Raw genomic sequence first — 16146 nt, forward strand, 5'->3', positions numbered from 1 at the left:
ACTGGAACATTAATGAAAAAACATCCAATAATGAGATCATTGGGGGAAGAATTGTCAACAGCTTATATTTAAATCTCATTTGCATTAATGAGTCAGATGAAATAATGTATGCATTCATTTATATCATCAAGGCAGAATATGAATTCAAGAACTTCCCAATTCATGTGATCATGAACATCAATGAAATACAAAATATGAGGCAGTTTGAAAGGCATGTTGGTTAACCCCCGCTCCCGGTGCTTACCTCAGTGTCCCAGAACTCAGATCTCCACTGGGAGAGGCAAATGATTCTCCACGGTGTCACACATCTGTCTGTCTATCCCTGAGGGTCACCTGCAACACCAAGGGAAAAAATGATCCATCACTCAGATTACCACTGGAAGAATAGGCAAAGTGGTCATCTGTATAAAACAATAGCCTTTAGCTTGAATACATACTATGTGATGAAATTTTAGACTGCTGGTCAAAAAACAAGGCATTTGATGACATCACCTTAGGCTTTCAAGAATTGTGATAGTCATTTTCTTTTCAAAAAGTTGTATAGCCCAAACAATGGATTGTTCTGCAAAGGAAAGATTGATGACTTCGAAAGGAATTACAAATACACTTTGTATTGAATCTTGTTTGGTTAAGAAACAAAAAAACGTGTGTGGCGGCAAATAACCTCCATGAATGAGAATCGCTCAAGATAGTGTACAAAGAAGCTAATAACATAAAGACTGGAAAACCAACAGATGGTTACTACAACATCAGAAATGAACAAGATCAGCTAGCAAGATTACAGCTTTCCGTAGCGTAAGCGTGCAGCAACATTCAGTTAGCAGTGGACTATAAACACTGCATTAGCGCATGTGAAGCAGATGACAACATAAAGAAATCTGGCACAGATTGACTTCACTTTGAGCCACAGTGATTTAAAAAAACAATACATTTACCAACATGTTTAATGTGAACATACAACATGTTGTAACATTATATAGTCGTTATGACAGAAAATAAGGATTAGCATAATAGGTCTCCTTTAAAAAAAAATAAAAAAACATTACTGTGATGCAAATAAGCCTTCCTGCGTGCATTTTGTTTCATGATAACTACGCAATTGTCCATGAAATACTTTTTTTGAAGGTTATTTTTAGGCATGACACAAGGAGTACATTTTCAAGTTTCTTTTTGTTGCATAGCAACAGTCAGCTGGCCAACTTGCTGTCCTTGCCGGCTAAAAATGCATCTTGAGCCTCCACACCCATAGGGCTGCACAATTAATCAAATATTAATCACGATCACGATTTTGGCTTCCCACAATCAAATTTACGTAAACTGGCAATATTTTAAATGCGTTCATTTCGTTCAAATACGTTCATAGAACGCTCCGTGTTTTTAGCAAAGCCAATCTACTGCTCCGTAAACCGCTGTCTGATCATGTGCCTGTCAAGAGTTCCCTGCACCGTGCAGCTTAGTTTCTAGATGTAGACAGTCACAGAGGACAGAGTAATGTGAGGAAAATTCCATAACAGATGGCAGTTGTTTATGCGTCGGTCACAAGGTTTACCAGTTTACTAGTAAACGCAACATTTTTTTCGTCTGTGTTGTTTTTCAGACAACAGCAGTGACCAGTGCTGGCCGGTGCTAGTTAGCGCCTTTTAGCTCACAGGGCTCTAGGGTGCAACTAACATTTTTGCTAGGTTGCACCGATGCACCTAATGTCATTGCATCCGCTTCCTCTCCACAAACGAAGCAATGTTGTTTATATCGATATGGTTTATTTTTGCGTTACATGACCCATTTCTTCTGTAAAGCCGTGGCTGCGTTTGGATCTCTCCTCTTACTCTCCGTGCAGCCCCGCCCCCATTCACTCACACACGGCTCCCCCGGCAACAGAGACAGAGCAAGGACAGCGCCGGTCTGCGCTTCTGACATTTGTACACCGTTTCAATTAACACAGCTGTATATTGTTAAGCAGGAGAGGAAAACCTGTATTTGTACCAGTGTTTCCGCTGGTAACTTTGTAATTGCGGCCGCCACGGCGAAAAACACAGAAGAAGTTATTAAATGCAACTGACTTCAGTTCGTAGAGTAACAGCGTGTGAGACGGAGCCTGCTGGACCTGCAAGAGATGTGACCAATGCTGAAGGTACATTCTGGTCGAGGGAATACAGCAAAAGGAAGGACGCGGGACAAATAATAATACTACCACTATTCTGTTTATATTGAGGTATATCTCCCTTTAATATCTCTTGACGTACAAAGCCATTCCGGGCAATATTGCAAATCAATGAGCAGGGCTGTTTGATAGTAATATTGGATTTTTATGTCATTTTTTGCATCAGTGTAATGAAGTGCTTTGATTTATGAGGCATTTAACTTACTGGACTAGCCCAAAACCGACAATCCATTTAGTTAATTTTTTTTCATTAACAATTCCTTCCCAGATTTTCTATAAAATTGTTAGGATATTTTAATATTGCAATATAAAATTAAACATGTTGGATAGAAGATTGAATCCATAAAGCCAACATTTATACAAACAATTCTAGGAGGTGTTTTTGTCTTTGTTTCACACACCTCTTACAACAAGAGTATTAGATATCTTTAATACGTTTGTCTCATAGTGTATTTCGCTCCTCCTTTTTTAAAAGCGCAACTGTGTAATAAGGAATCATTTGAACTGCAGTGGACTACTCTTTGAATTGGTGCACAAGTCAGAAAGCATTTTGTAGGTGCCTCAAATGATACAATATAAGATCAAATAATTGAACATGCAAGAACATGCAATTTCATAAACAATTTCTGTCAAAAAGATTTTGGCCTTGGATATTATGAGTTTTAAAGTTGAACCCAAAGCCACAGTATCAATATACAACTACTGTAGAAATTAGACATTACACCTCCAGCTAAGGCTAGGTAACAGGAATAAAAGGACTAACAGAAATTACAATTATGTCCCCCCCTTCTAGTTACAACAAGGCATAATTGCTGTAACTGTACCTTGGGAGTACAGTGTAATTCCTCCCCGCTCTGCACCCATCTCATCCCAGTATTTGCGTATCTAGTAACAGGAGTGCTCCACAGCCAGCCATTTGTCATAATGAGGCCTGGCAAATGACAATAAGCAAACTTTCCTTCAAGGGCCGCTCTTCCTTTAGGCAGGACCTGCTTATTGTTCTGTGGCGGGGTTTGCAAGAGAATAGTAGAGTGCCAACCCATCCTGTTTACGGCACTTCAAACCCCAAATCACAATGACATGCTAATCACACTGCTTAACGGTGCACAAGGTTGAAACAAAGCCAACACGTGTATTTTGCGTATTTAGTTTGTCAAAACAGAGCAGTTAACACACAATATGTTCCTAAGTGAATATGCAGTCAGGCAGACGGATGTACGTAACAATTGTGTGTCAATCCATCTTGTAGATTATGAAAGGTTTCACTGTGAAAGCTTTGACCTGTATACCAAAAGCATAACACTAAAACCCAAACATGTCAACCTCATGGTGGCGCTAGAGGAAAGGTCAGGGGTTCAACAATGCCATTAGGATTCATCATCTGGGCATCGCAGATTCAGTACAAAGTGTCACAGAAATCGATCTAATAGGTACATTTATGAGGATTATTCAGTACGGACCAAAGTAGTGACGAAACGTCTGTCCAACCAACATTGCCATCCTTAACTCTGTGCCGCTAGCATGTCTATAAATAAATAAAAAATAAATAAATAAATAAATAAATAAAAAAAAAAAAAAAAAAAAAAAAAAAAAAAAAAAGTAGATTGGCAAATTCTGACACAGTCACAAACAACTGTTGCAAATTTTGTTGTATTTTTAAACCTGTGTTCAATCCTCCACGGTGTACACAATTTCTTTTCTCAGTCTCCACACACAACATTCTTGAAATATATTGTTCTGTTGTTTTTTTGGGGGGGCTAAAAGAGTGGAGCCTTTCACACAGCAACTGATTTATACGTAACTGAGAAAAGGGCCAATAAGCAGCCCAGTCAGGGAGATATTGAGAGTTAAATGTTGTTCTAATGGCACTTATGAGGGAGGGAAACAGCACTGCTCACTATTCACATTCTGACTGAGATTGTTTTCATATTGGAGCCTGGAACCTCAGCAGTCTCATGACTCAATAAGTACTGTATTTGTTTAGCTAAGGTGGTAAATTAAAAACCCCTTCATGCAATCAGTCAAGTCAGTGCTAAAGTCTGGGGCAGGGGCAAATGTTGGGACGGGACTGCTGTGTGCTTACCATGACTTCAATCTTACCCACACACCATTTTAGCTAGTCCTCTCTGCCAGCTGCCAGGACATACAGGACTGCTGCAGCATGCATTGACATGCTGTGCAACTCCATACACAAACACTACAAGCACGCAAATTAAGTCAGTTCTATGGCAGATAGTATGCTTGTGTACTAATCCCACACTGCTATTCTGTATACTGTCAATGTGTTTACCATACTTGCCTGAACAATAACTTACTGTAGGTGGCAGGCTCACGTACAACTGATGAGCGTGCTAAAAAAAAAAAAAATATAAGCAACAATGCACAACATAATGAAGCTTTAGCCTACAAGCTATTCCCTTAGTAACGAGTCTTATTTCAAGCAAGTATCTAATGGGGAGGCTCTCTCAGACACCTAACAATGCTCATCAGTCATTACAGACAAATGAATCACAAGTATCCCAGACTAAGTGACTCATTAAACCAGTGTAAACATACACAAGGTTACAGCCCTGCAAAGTACAGAGAACCTCTCTTAACCACTGCCGCACCCAGGACAGGGAGGAAAACAGACATGGATGATTTAAACAGTTAGACCGTCCAATTTAGTTGTGTTACCAAAGATAACCAATCAACACTGAACTTGTATTAGTTCTTTCTGGCACACAACTTTCCATTTTCCCTGTTAGTTTTGTTGTTTTGGCTTCTGAATAAAACAGTGTTGAGCAGCCATTGTAAAGTGACTTAAAAGCTACTGACACATCTGACACGATCAACACTTATTTGGGTATAATGTCACAAAGAGCTTATCTCTTGATCATGGCTGCAACTCCCAAACAAGGGGTGTGATCCTGCCTAAAGTTTTTTCTCTGCTGCACCACAGCTGTAAAGTTTTGCGTTTTCAGGTTTTGTTTGTTTAGGTTGCGCAGAACCATAACTTAATCAAAACTGACATCCAAACACAATTAGTTGTGAGTTAAATTATGAGACTGAATTTTGGCAAACTGTTGTGCCATTAGATTAGAAAGAGTCCGATTCTGGTCCCTGTTACTTTAGCAAAGCATGATGGGCCTGTGCGTATTGCCACTATGTTTGTACAGTACCAGGTGCAGTAACAGCAAATGAAAAGCTGAATATGAAAATCAGTCCAGACTGTAGAAGGGTTTGTAAGTCAGGATCTGTTTCTTTAGCCATGAAACAGCACGAGTTGCGTCATGTGCCCGATTGCTATGGACAGTTCTTTTTTTTATGCCTTTTCACAATAAAATCTCACAGAGAACAGCAGACAGGCAGTGTTCCTTTCCTTACATGACACAGTTGTGGAACATGTTTCTCTCTTACATGTGCATTCAAACCTAGTGGAGAGCCGAAAATCAATCAAAGTCAAATAAAGAGCACATGTGAACAAAAGAGTGTTCTTTGTGATAAAGAGAATGGCAATGTTGACTCTCTTTACTAGCAAAGAATAAATGTAGAAAAGAAGTACCAAAAAGGCAACTAAAAATGATACTGTATATATGGGTTTGTATCTGTCCGTCTCAACTTCTCTCTGCCCTAAATGAGCAGTGCCAGGTTTCAACAGTCCAACACTGGGGATTCTCCAAGGTCAGCTGAGCTCAGTCAGCCATGAATTATTGAGCTTGGGCAAGCTCGCCCCTGTTTGTGCCACTTCTGACACGGTCCTTCCCTTTAACTTTGTTTGCTGTGACCATGAAAACCACACATCCAACAATGATGGTGTGATAAACTATTGAGCCCTGTTGAGAAATTGTCTTTGTATTTATCCTCTCCAACAGGAAGGTCAGATCACAGGGTCAAGCACAGACCAGGAGGGATTCAGTGCCATGCTCAAAGACACCTAAGCAGGGTGTATGCATGCCATTAAAAGGACTTAACTTTATAATAATCAATATGTTGTACTTTCTATATTAGGGAAATTTAATGGCACCAATCAAAAAATATAAGTTTAGCCACTCTTTTGCCAGGTAAAGGGATTAACTCTAATACCTGACCACAGCGAACCAGTCAGCTGTAATCTCCATCCCTGTGTTTCTTTCATTTGTAACAAGAACCATCCACTCACCAGTGGAGTAGGCTATCAGCACAGAAATAGAATGTGGTTTATTAATAGCAAATGCAGCACTAGGAAATGACCCCTATTGCCTGGTTTTCTATACAAAATAATGACCATAGACAGTTATAAAGATAGAGAGGCTGACAGGTACACACCAACCGACAGACAGGACTTTTGGTAAGCAAAGGTCACAAGCAGACAAATCAATAGAACATACATAGAAAATGCATGAAAAAGACATACTACAGGTTATAATACAGAAAGGTGCACAGAGGAGAGGGTAAAAGATTGGCTACTCTTTCTCCCTCATAGGCTGGGTGAGGGGAACTGAGACCTACGCACATTCTGGGCTAAAATTAGCTCTGCTGCAGCTGGGCCAGACGTCTCTTGTACGCACGCACGCACACACGCACGCTCATACGCTCGCACGGTGAATGCTAATAGCATCCCACCTCCTTCCTCTCTTCACACTGTGGCATACAAATGCTTTTAATGCAAATGTAGTGTGCATGCATCCACACACAGGATAAACACATACATGTACCCTCTAGAGTGCCGCACACTTACCTCACTTGTTTTTCAACAACTCAACTTGCAACTCAAATTGCTCAGGAGGAACAACTCAAATTGCTCTTTCAAGCAATTTCGATTGTGCTTTTTTCCAGAATGACATACAACGGGCTATTGTGTACATTGCTCAATAATTTTTGGACAAGTATCATAATAAGCACAAGCACTTGTATTGACTGCAAGTGTTGCAGCAGTGGTGTCTTGATCCTCATGAAGGTTGAAGCTGTGGTTAGTGGTGGTGTTTTACTAGATTGCATTAAACGGTATGTCTAGCAAGGCTGCAACTAACGGTTCTTTTCCTTGTAGATTAATCTGTCCATTATTTTCTTGATTAATCAATTAGTTGAGTTATAAAATGTCAAGGCGCCCAGATAGGACAGTTGGTAGAGCTAAAGTAGGATTTGCATTAGGCCTAATGTGTACAGGTGTACATAAGTGTAAAACAAGAACCATGAGGTGGAAGTGAATTGTTTTTATGAAAACTTGCAGTCACAAGTTCACTGACAAAACTACAGCCACATAACTATGACCACTAATACCACTGTATTTAGCGTGGCTGCTGACTTGGTGCATGGTCTGCGGGGGAGCAGCTAAGAATTTAACTCTACTGTAGAGAAACCGAGGAAAATGCTATCCTGCCAAATAACCTGCTCAGCAGTCTTTTAACAATAGGCCACCAAGACCACTGCATAGTCAATTGACTTAGACCACAGCCTGCTTGACCAAAGGATCAACCGGGGGGAAAATAGAAGAGAGTGGGTGCATTATTACACTGCACTGCCACCTCAGATGCAAGGTGGGGGGCTGAATTCCAAGAATCTCAAGCCAGAGAGCTTGGCCTCTCAGCTTATTCCCACCCCAGAGACTCATAATGATAATTGGTTCCTACTGTACAAAAAAAACAAAAACAATGTGGGCTACATTTTTGCTCCATCTACCCCACTGCAGCAGACCCAAAGAAATTACACTAGCTAGAAAACTACCGAGTTCTGCTAGAAACTGTAGCAAAGCTAATACACATATTAACCCAATGAAACTCAACAAAACTGTTCCTTTTGACTGTCAATATTTGATCGGTTAGGTTGCATACATTTTAGAAATCACCCACCTCTTTATCACCAAACAATGCTCAGTGCACTAGCAGCAATAGCATCTAGGCCTCACTAAATGTAAGGGAACACTTTTGTTAACAGAAGCCTCACTCTCTCACACAGCTTGATCCAGCAAAAGCCCCCACTTTCCTTCCATATCTTTCCCATCATATCACAACAAATAACTGGCACAAATTCAAAGGCTCCTGGAGTCAACTGGGCTTCGGCATCTGTTCAACAGGGGCCGAGTCGTGACCAGCAACTGAGCAGGAGAGCAGGCAAAGCCCAGCATAAAACAGTGGCTCCAAGAGGGATGACCTATTATCTTGGCTTAAAAAAAAAAAAACTGTCCGTGCTGCCATATTAACTATACAGAGCATGTGTTTCCCATCTGACATCCAGTACAACAGTGGGAAAGTTCAGGTGCCTTTCAGTCTCATGGAAATTGTGTTCAGGTCAACGGCAGGATTTGTCATTTATTTATTTTCACGAGTTTCCATTAACATGTTCATGGTCAAACTGCTCAATGGAGCTGTACATTTTGGACGGGAACAGTCTTAAATAACATTACTTTTTCAACATACTGTATGTGGTTACTGCTTTGTAAAAATTGGTGTTAAAAAAAAAAAAAAGAGTCTTCCAAAGAAACTAATCTATTTCATCCACACATTCCTTTGAGTTTGGTCCCAGTGTGCAATATCTGTGTGATGTTCAACCCTCCTAGCCATATTGACTACAGAGCAGCAGGGTTTGTCATTTTATCAGCCAAACATTCACTGACTGCAGCATCTCATGTAAGGATTTGCTGCTTTTCTATCACTCTAAATTGAATAATTTGGAGTTTGGGGTTTAGGGTTTACGGTTACTGGACGTAGAGGTGGGCGATTTTGGAGAAAATCAAATATCGCAATATATCGATACCGCAACAATATTGTAGTGTTGACTATTGGTGCTTTCACAAAATATTTACACAATGAGATTTTTATTATAGATAAATAATCATCGGTAATGTGACTATAATGAATAAGTGGAAAAAGGATAATAGAACATTTACAACAGTCTGGTAAAATTAGAAAACTACATCACTTTACTGTAATTTAAACCAGAAAAAGAAAACACAACACTTATGCCATATTACAATATTACAATATCCAAAATCTAAGACAATATCTAGTCATATGTTACAATTTTGATATAATATTGTGTGATGTTAATAGCAACACTATGTGCACCCTGTCCTGTCCAGTTGTGGTGACTCCAGGACCCAAGCTTGTTCTGGCGATCTGGTGGTGAATTTAACGGCCGCATCTTGAAATAAAGACTCTGCCCACTGATCGGAGCTCTCCATTTGTGTTTGTTGACAAAGTATTATCTGTTACAAGAAGAAGTGTGGGCACTTGAGTTGAATGAAAACTGTTTTGATTAACTCTGTTCAGTTTGTTCCGGTCGGGTAGCTAATACTAGCAAATGTCTTTTCAAGTAACAAAAAAAGCAGGAGATGACTTAACAATGCGAGTTTTGCTTTATCTCTTTGGAGACAGATTATTAAAGTAGATGTATCTAATACTGATAGTCAATTTCTGTGAGATCTTTCTTTTCTCTGTTTATTATCAACAGTGTATCACACAGATGATTTTGCTTGAATGTGTGCTGAACTGTCCAAATGTGTGTGCATAATGGTGGATTAAAGGATAACCATTCAATCTGCTAACGCAGAATTGTATTAATGCTGAAGGGTTGCAAACGTGACACACACTGAAATGAACTGAGAGTCTTTGGCACACTGAACTCAACCAGTCCCACAGCAGTACAGCAGAACAATGACAAAGCCTCGCACCACTTCCATGGGAACCAGCCAGTTCCCTGTAGGGATAATACAGTTAATCTGACCTAATCAAAACATTCACACAGGTCCAGTAAAGTAGCACTCCTACAATGGCAGTGTTTAGCAGCGTGGGCCAATTTTCACATAGAATATGGGACGATTTCAAAATCTTATTCTGCAAGCACATGTCAACCTCTATCAAACCACATAATGATGATGTTGTTGAAACAGAAATAGACAAGCAAACTATTGTAGCTGTCTGTGAGCACTCAAAGCTCTATTGTACAGATCGGACAAAAAGAAGAGCTTTCTTGGGAAAAAGTAAGCAGGTAAGTTGAACTCTACCTCGTAAGGAAATTATGTGAATGTTGTTGTGGAGATGGAGCCGGTACAATGATAAGCAAAGTCCTAGGGCTGCACGATATAACCTAAAATAAAAAATCACAATTAATTGCACATTTTACCATAATAACAATAAATTGTCCAATTTTTTGATTCTTTTTTTTTTTTTCCCATATAGATCATTGGCAAGGTTTGCACTGTAAATAGGCTAAAATATTGAAGGTTAGATATTTTTTTCTAATTCAAAAGTGCTAAAACAATGCTGGAACTATTATGGCCATTTATTGAAAATGTATATAATAGAAAGCCCGTATTGCTTGGAATGAAAATCTCTTGTGGAAAAAAAAGGCACTTTTTTTTTTATTGATCAAAATTATTGGAAACGTTGACAGGAAGACGTTGATAGCAGCTTCAGAATTTCAATGATGATACAGTTTTGATTAATTGTCCAGCCCTAAAAAGCCCTATTAGATCCAAACTGCATTCAGAAAACAAGCATTGGAAAAGTTGTTTGACGTCTTGCGGACAGAGTACAAAGTATGATTCAGAATTTCTACAAATCTGCATAATGGTTTTTTTCCTCTCACTTTTTACCCGTTTATTAAAATAAAAAAAAAGGCTAAATCTATTTCTTTATTAGTGCTGGAAGCGGCGGTCTTCCAGACGTAACATTAACTTCCTGGAGAAGGCGGTGAAAATCAGAATGCTCTTTGCTCCTCCAGATTATGTTCCTTGATGCCACCCTCACGGGCAACAAAAATGGATGGTTTTCAAATGCATTAGATTAGCTTTCCCATAGTAATTTACTAATTTTTACTCTTCTTTTTAGCTTAGCCAATACTGAAAATATTTGAGATACGGTAAGATGTGGCAGAGGTGTAGCCCTCCCTTACACATTTAATGCTGCTAAAATGTCTGTTTTCTGGCAGTTCTGCCTTTTAGGATTTGACAGTTCACGTGTACATGTTGCTGTATCTGTGTTTTAAAGGCTGAAGCTACACATTTGGTACACACTTAAAAAAGGGATCCTTGACCGATTAGCATTAAGCTATGTATCAGTAGAAACCCAGTAGTATTTTTGAATGACAGTGCTTCCCTCCCTCATGTCGCACTGAGACACGATTTCTCTGTAGCCTATTGTGGGTTGGGAAAAAAGCCTCTGACGCAAAAATCGTCATTTAGAGTCATTTGAGACATTTTTGCCCATAGGCTATGGACTACAGCCAGCTAAAATACATTTTCTTTCTTTTCTCGGTCTAGAAGGCACCAACTTCAAAATGTCTTCACATTTCTACTACATAAGTGACCCAATTTAATACATAATCACCTTCCAGCGTTGAAATATCCCTTTAAACTTCATCATAATGCAGTGACTAAATCCTAAGACTTTAGCAATTTGCAACACAACTACAGTAATTTCTCAATTGATCAATTAGTTGATTGAGAGAAAATTGGAATCTATTTCAGATTTATTGTTTTATTCATTTTTTTCAAGCAAAAAACGCCAACATTTGGTGGTTCCAGCTTCTCAAATGTGAGGATTCAATTTGATTCTTATCTTTGTTATAAGTCAACTGATTTGATTATATTTAGGTTTTGGATATTTGTTCGGACAAAACAAACAATTTGAAAACATTTTTTTTTACACGTATTAGGCTGCTCTACCTCTAGGGAGCCCCCAGAGAAACAGTAGGAACTCATGTTTGGCTGACGGAGAGACACGTCTCTGAGCAGGGGGTGCTGGGGGAGAGACATACTGTACATCATGGAAACAGCCAACACACAGACAGACCTCGTACCTGGCAGCGCAGTGAGTCGGCAGCCCCACAGCTCTCTCTGCATGCCAACCACATATGCAGCTGATTCTTAAGACTGTCTGCACGCCACACGACAAGAATGACTCCACTGGTGACTTATAAGTTATAAGAACCAAATTTGGATGCTGAATGACAACACACAAAAGAAAATGCCACAATCAATTTAAGAAAGGCCTGATGTCCAAACTCTCCAGGGTAGAATTTTGATGAGTCTCTTTTGCTTGGCCTTGAGGGGACAACAATAAACATGCCAATTCAGATTTTCTCTACTGGAAGAATAGGAAGGGCAGGGGACTGGGTGCCTGTGTGATCCTCTGGCTCTGTGGGAGCGAGTACAGTGGAAAATAGTCCCTACTGCTAATCCATGGCAGGCTAATTACAGCTTTGATCCCCTAGGCGTGTGCATCACTATATGTGGGAGGGAGGAAAGCAACACACTCTGGGGCTCATTTACAGTTCGTTTTTTTTGTTTTGGTTTAGAGCTGTCTCAATAAGCTCATTTCAGCTTAAGACATATGGGCAACAAATGACAATATTGCGCATTATTAGTCCACTCAAAGTTTATAAAAGTTTACCTCAGCTTCTAGTGAATCCCAGTTGAAACCATTAGTCAAGCTTAAGAGTTGTATACAGCACATTACTCCGGAACTATAGTATACTGCTCGATAAGTGATTTCACCAACTCCACAATATGATCCGATACATTCTGCTACATTCCTTCCTTATGCCCATCAAGGAACTTGTCTTGGCTGAATAATTTACCATTTGTTACACTGAGCAATAGAAGAAACTCAACTCCTGGAGACTGGGACACAGATTAAGTGGGTAAATTGAGTTTCTGTCTAAAATAGGCCACAGCTCTGATGATAGCCTAGTCCCAAAACACATGGCGGCAGAGATAGAGCGAGGAAGGAGTAGAGGAGGATGATGATGAAGGGTGGGCAGCAGATGGCATGGAAATATCTAGATCTTCAGCTCTACATCTTTGCCTATGATGATGCCTTTATCGGAGGGGTAGTTTACTTATCATGACCAATATCACTCTAAGCAGCATTTATTTAATTTACTGATGTCAGTCTTAAAAACAGGAGTGTGTTAACAGCAAAAGAGCAACAAGAAAGCAGCTTGGCATAAGTGGACTTAGCAGAGCAGAAAAGAATGAATTAGGGATGTTGCCGTTTTTTTTGTTGGTTTTCTATAACTTTGAGCACTGAACTACTGGTCTGATGTAAAATGTTGTACTGTCCAAGCACAGCTTATCAAAGAGCACTGGGGGAAGAGAGAGACCCTGTTTTAAAGTGCCCATATTATGATGAAAAATTTGGTGTCTCTGGTGCTTCCACACGCATACAAACCTGGGAAAAAACTATCCATGCTGTTTTGAGTGAGATACAAGTTTCTGAATGTCCTCTGCCTTCAGTCTCCGGGTGAGCTGTTCAAAATCTGCACGGCTTTCTACGTCACTAGCCGAGACAAGGTGGCTAACCCGTAGCATGCTAGCGCAAGCATTCTAGCTCGTTCTCAATGGCAAAACACTGCTACAACACACACTAGTTCACCATATACTACAAAACTACTTCCCTGTCCTTGTTCTGCAGGTAGTCCACAAGTGGCCCTCGTTTAGAAGAAGTCTCCCAGCTAATCCTGCCTTGTACCGACCAAAGTTGGAGAAAGAGTTATCTAGTTGGCTGATGTGATCTTACCTAGTTACTGTGCATATGCAACTCCCAACAAAGCTAGTATAGAAGTGGGATGTTTCACTCTGTAGCTAAAAAGAGTGATATGTCTCACTCTGTAGCTAAAACAGAGACCTAAACATACAGGGTGAAAACAGTTTCTGCAGCAATGTTCAGCACAACAAAAATATGTTGTTTTTTTAAATGAAACCATGTAAACCTATTCTGGTACAACCTCAAAATACAATTGTGAACCTGAAAATTAGCATAATATGGGCACTTTAAGCCAAAAGGTAGGAAGCCCTGACTGCAGACCGCAGGACACGTTGAGGGGCGGGGTTAAACGTTTAACCCCGCCCCTCAACGTTTAACCCCTTTAAACTCTCCAGCATTTGACCTGTCATTTAATCGCAATATCCAGAGTGAATTTAGAGTATGCACCCACGCTTTGGACAGCCCTTTTTAGTCAATAAATAATGGAAGTAAGTGTGACTTTATAGTTGTTTTGGGTTTTTAAAAAACAAATAAAAAAAGTTTTATGTCTATTTAATGTTTCTGCACAAGTTTAGCAGGCTGAGGTTCGGATTTGGGAAAGGGTAATCCCTTCTTTTAACGGGTAGCTCCAAGTAATCGGAAAGTGTGGAAATCATTTCCATGAAGGACAATGTTCCAGTCGTTGTGTGATGGACGGTCTCTGAATCGTTTTGCAACCCGGAGATGAAGGAGAGCTCAGATCCACAACACCAGCACATCTTTGTCTCTGTCCCCCTGGCATAGCGCGGTTAGCGCGACCAGTGCAGGGGCTAGCGCCCATGACTCGGTGTGGATGAAACTGTAGATCTGTCTTTAGTGTAGATATGTCTTCAGTGTAGATAGGTCTTCAGTGAATGAGCCCACAACTCAACCAGTGGTCTCCTTCTTAAGCGAGTTTTTTTGTGTAAGACCGCCAGAGGATAACAGGTGTGTGAAGGCGATCTGTGTAAAGGCGATCTGCCGTTAATGAGATATATGGATTAAAATAATTTTTTTTGTGTTTACTTATCTGTTTTTTTTGCTTTTTGCTGCTGTAACAAGGAAAATTCCCCCGCTGTGGGATGAAAAGTACTAATCTAATTATTTTTGGTTGTTATTATGGTTGTATATATGTATTAAATTATTTTCATAATTATTGGTGTTATATTATATATATATATATATATATATATTATATTATATTTATAGTGTATATATATAAATAACAAACTATTACATTTTTATAAAAATTGATAATATTATAGTTCATGATCGTTTGTTTTTGATAACATAAGAAAGTATCAGGTTGGAAAGATTATGATAAAATACATTCAATATTCACTTTTTATCATTTAATTTAATATTGAAGTATTTAATGTTTTTTTGAAATGTGTCAATATTTTTTTCCATAATAGTAAAAACCAAAGATTAAGTTTATTTTTGTTTAAATCGTTGCATTTGCCACATCCAGTTTAAAGGGTTTTAGTCCCAATGTATTAAATGAGTTGGGTAGTGGGGCGGTTGGAGGACTGGGCGGAGTTAAACGTTTGACCCGCCCCAAGGTTCTTGCGGGTCTGCAGTCAGGGGTACATGAAATGGTATAGGTAGTAGGACACCTTGCTTGAAAAAAGCTAAACTCACATAGCGTTACATGATGGTATGAGACTACCAAACAGCACGAATTTAAAAGGCCACTCGGGTTAGCTGACAATATAGGAAAGGCTATTCAGAGACTTTTAGCTCTGTATGACAGGGATTTACTCTGGCTACATCAACTTTTTTCAGACAATTAACGTTACTAAGCAAACAGAATCAGACCCAGTTCTTTAACGTTAAGTTGCTTCGTATGATATGTAACGTTACTAAATGAACGTTAGTGTTGCTTTTAGCACTAAAACGTATACGTACAACCTACAAGGGTGCAAAATTGAGACTTCCGCTTACAATTTCAAAATAAAACAAACAAGCTGCAGCGTTTTTGTATAGTTCAAGTTTAAGAGCCACAGTCAAAATAGTGTATGTATTTTAGCACGGAATGTGTCGTGGCTGACGTGCTGTTTTACCTTAACACTGCAACGTTACGTTAGCTAGCGTTATCTAGCTAACGTTAATCTTAGTTGGTTCTACGCAGCCAGATAGTAAACTAACTAGCTAGCTAACGTTTGTTACAACAATCCTGCCACGACAGCCTGACCTGTACGTCAACATTAGCAAACAACCTTAGCTTTGCTGGCATGCCGTTAGCGTGTCTGTTCTTGTCAGCAGATGGTAGACATCCTCATCCAAGCTAATTTTTCACCAGTCGTGACCAGGCCGAAACGGTTGGCTGCTGGCTCCAAACGCCGAAGCATCTGCTCCGTGGTCCCGTCCCTAGCTAAAGACAGTTAACACTTGTATCGGCAGCGGCCAGCCCGCTAACGTTAAAGCTTCCTCGCTTCGGGTTCCCATCCACACTAACAGTGCTGATGATGTTCCAAGTCACCAGTAGCCCTTGACTGCGACCAACGTTACCTGGAAAAT

General features: G+C 39.7%; 1 protein-coding gene across 4 annotated transcripts in view; it reads right to left on the minus strand.

The window, feature by feature from the left end:
* Positions 1 to 16146, minus strand: part of LOC116697689 (protein FAM126B) — a 48330-nt gene that overhangs the window by 30603 nt on the left and 1581 nt on the right. For 2 of the 4 annotated variants that reach the window (XM_032529068.1, XM_032529069.1), the window contains exon 2: positions 245 to 333. The gene's annotated coding sequence lies outside the window, so the exon portion shown is untranslated. Of the gene's footprint in view, positions 1 to 244; positions 334 to 2985; positions 3055 to 15845; positions 16079 to 16146 lie in introns of those variants that run through there. The other 2 variants (XM_032529066.1, XM_032529067.1) reach the window with 2 other exon arrangements.

Source organism: Etheostoma spectabile, chromosome 11 (genome assembly GCF_008692095.1).
Source record: "Etheostoma spectabile isolate EspeVRDwgs_2016 chromosome 11, UIUC_Espe_1.0, whole genome shotgun sequence".
Taxonomy (NCBI): domain Eukaryota; kingdom Metazoa; phylum Chordata; class Actinopteri; order Perciformes; family Percidae; genus Etheostoma; species Etheostoma spectabile.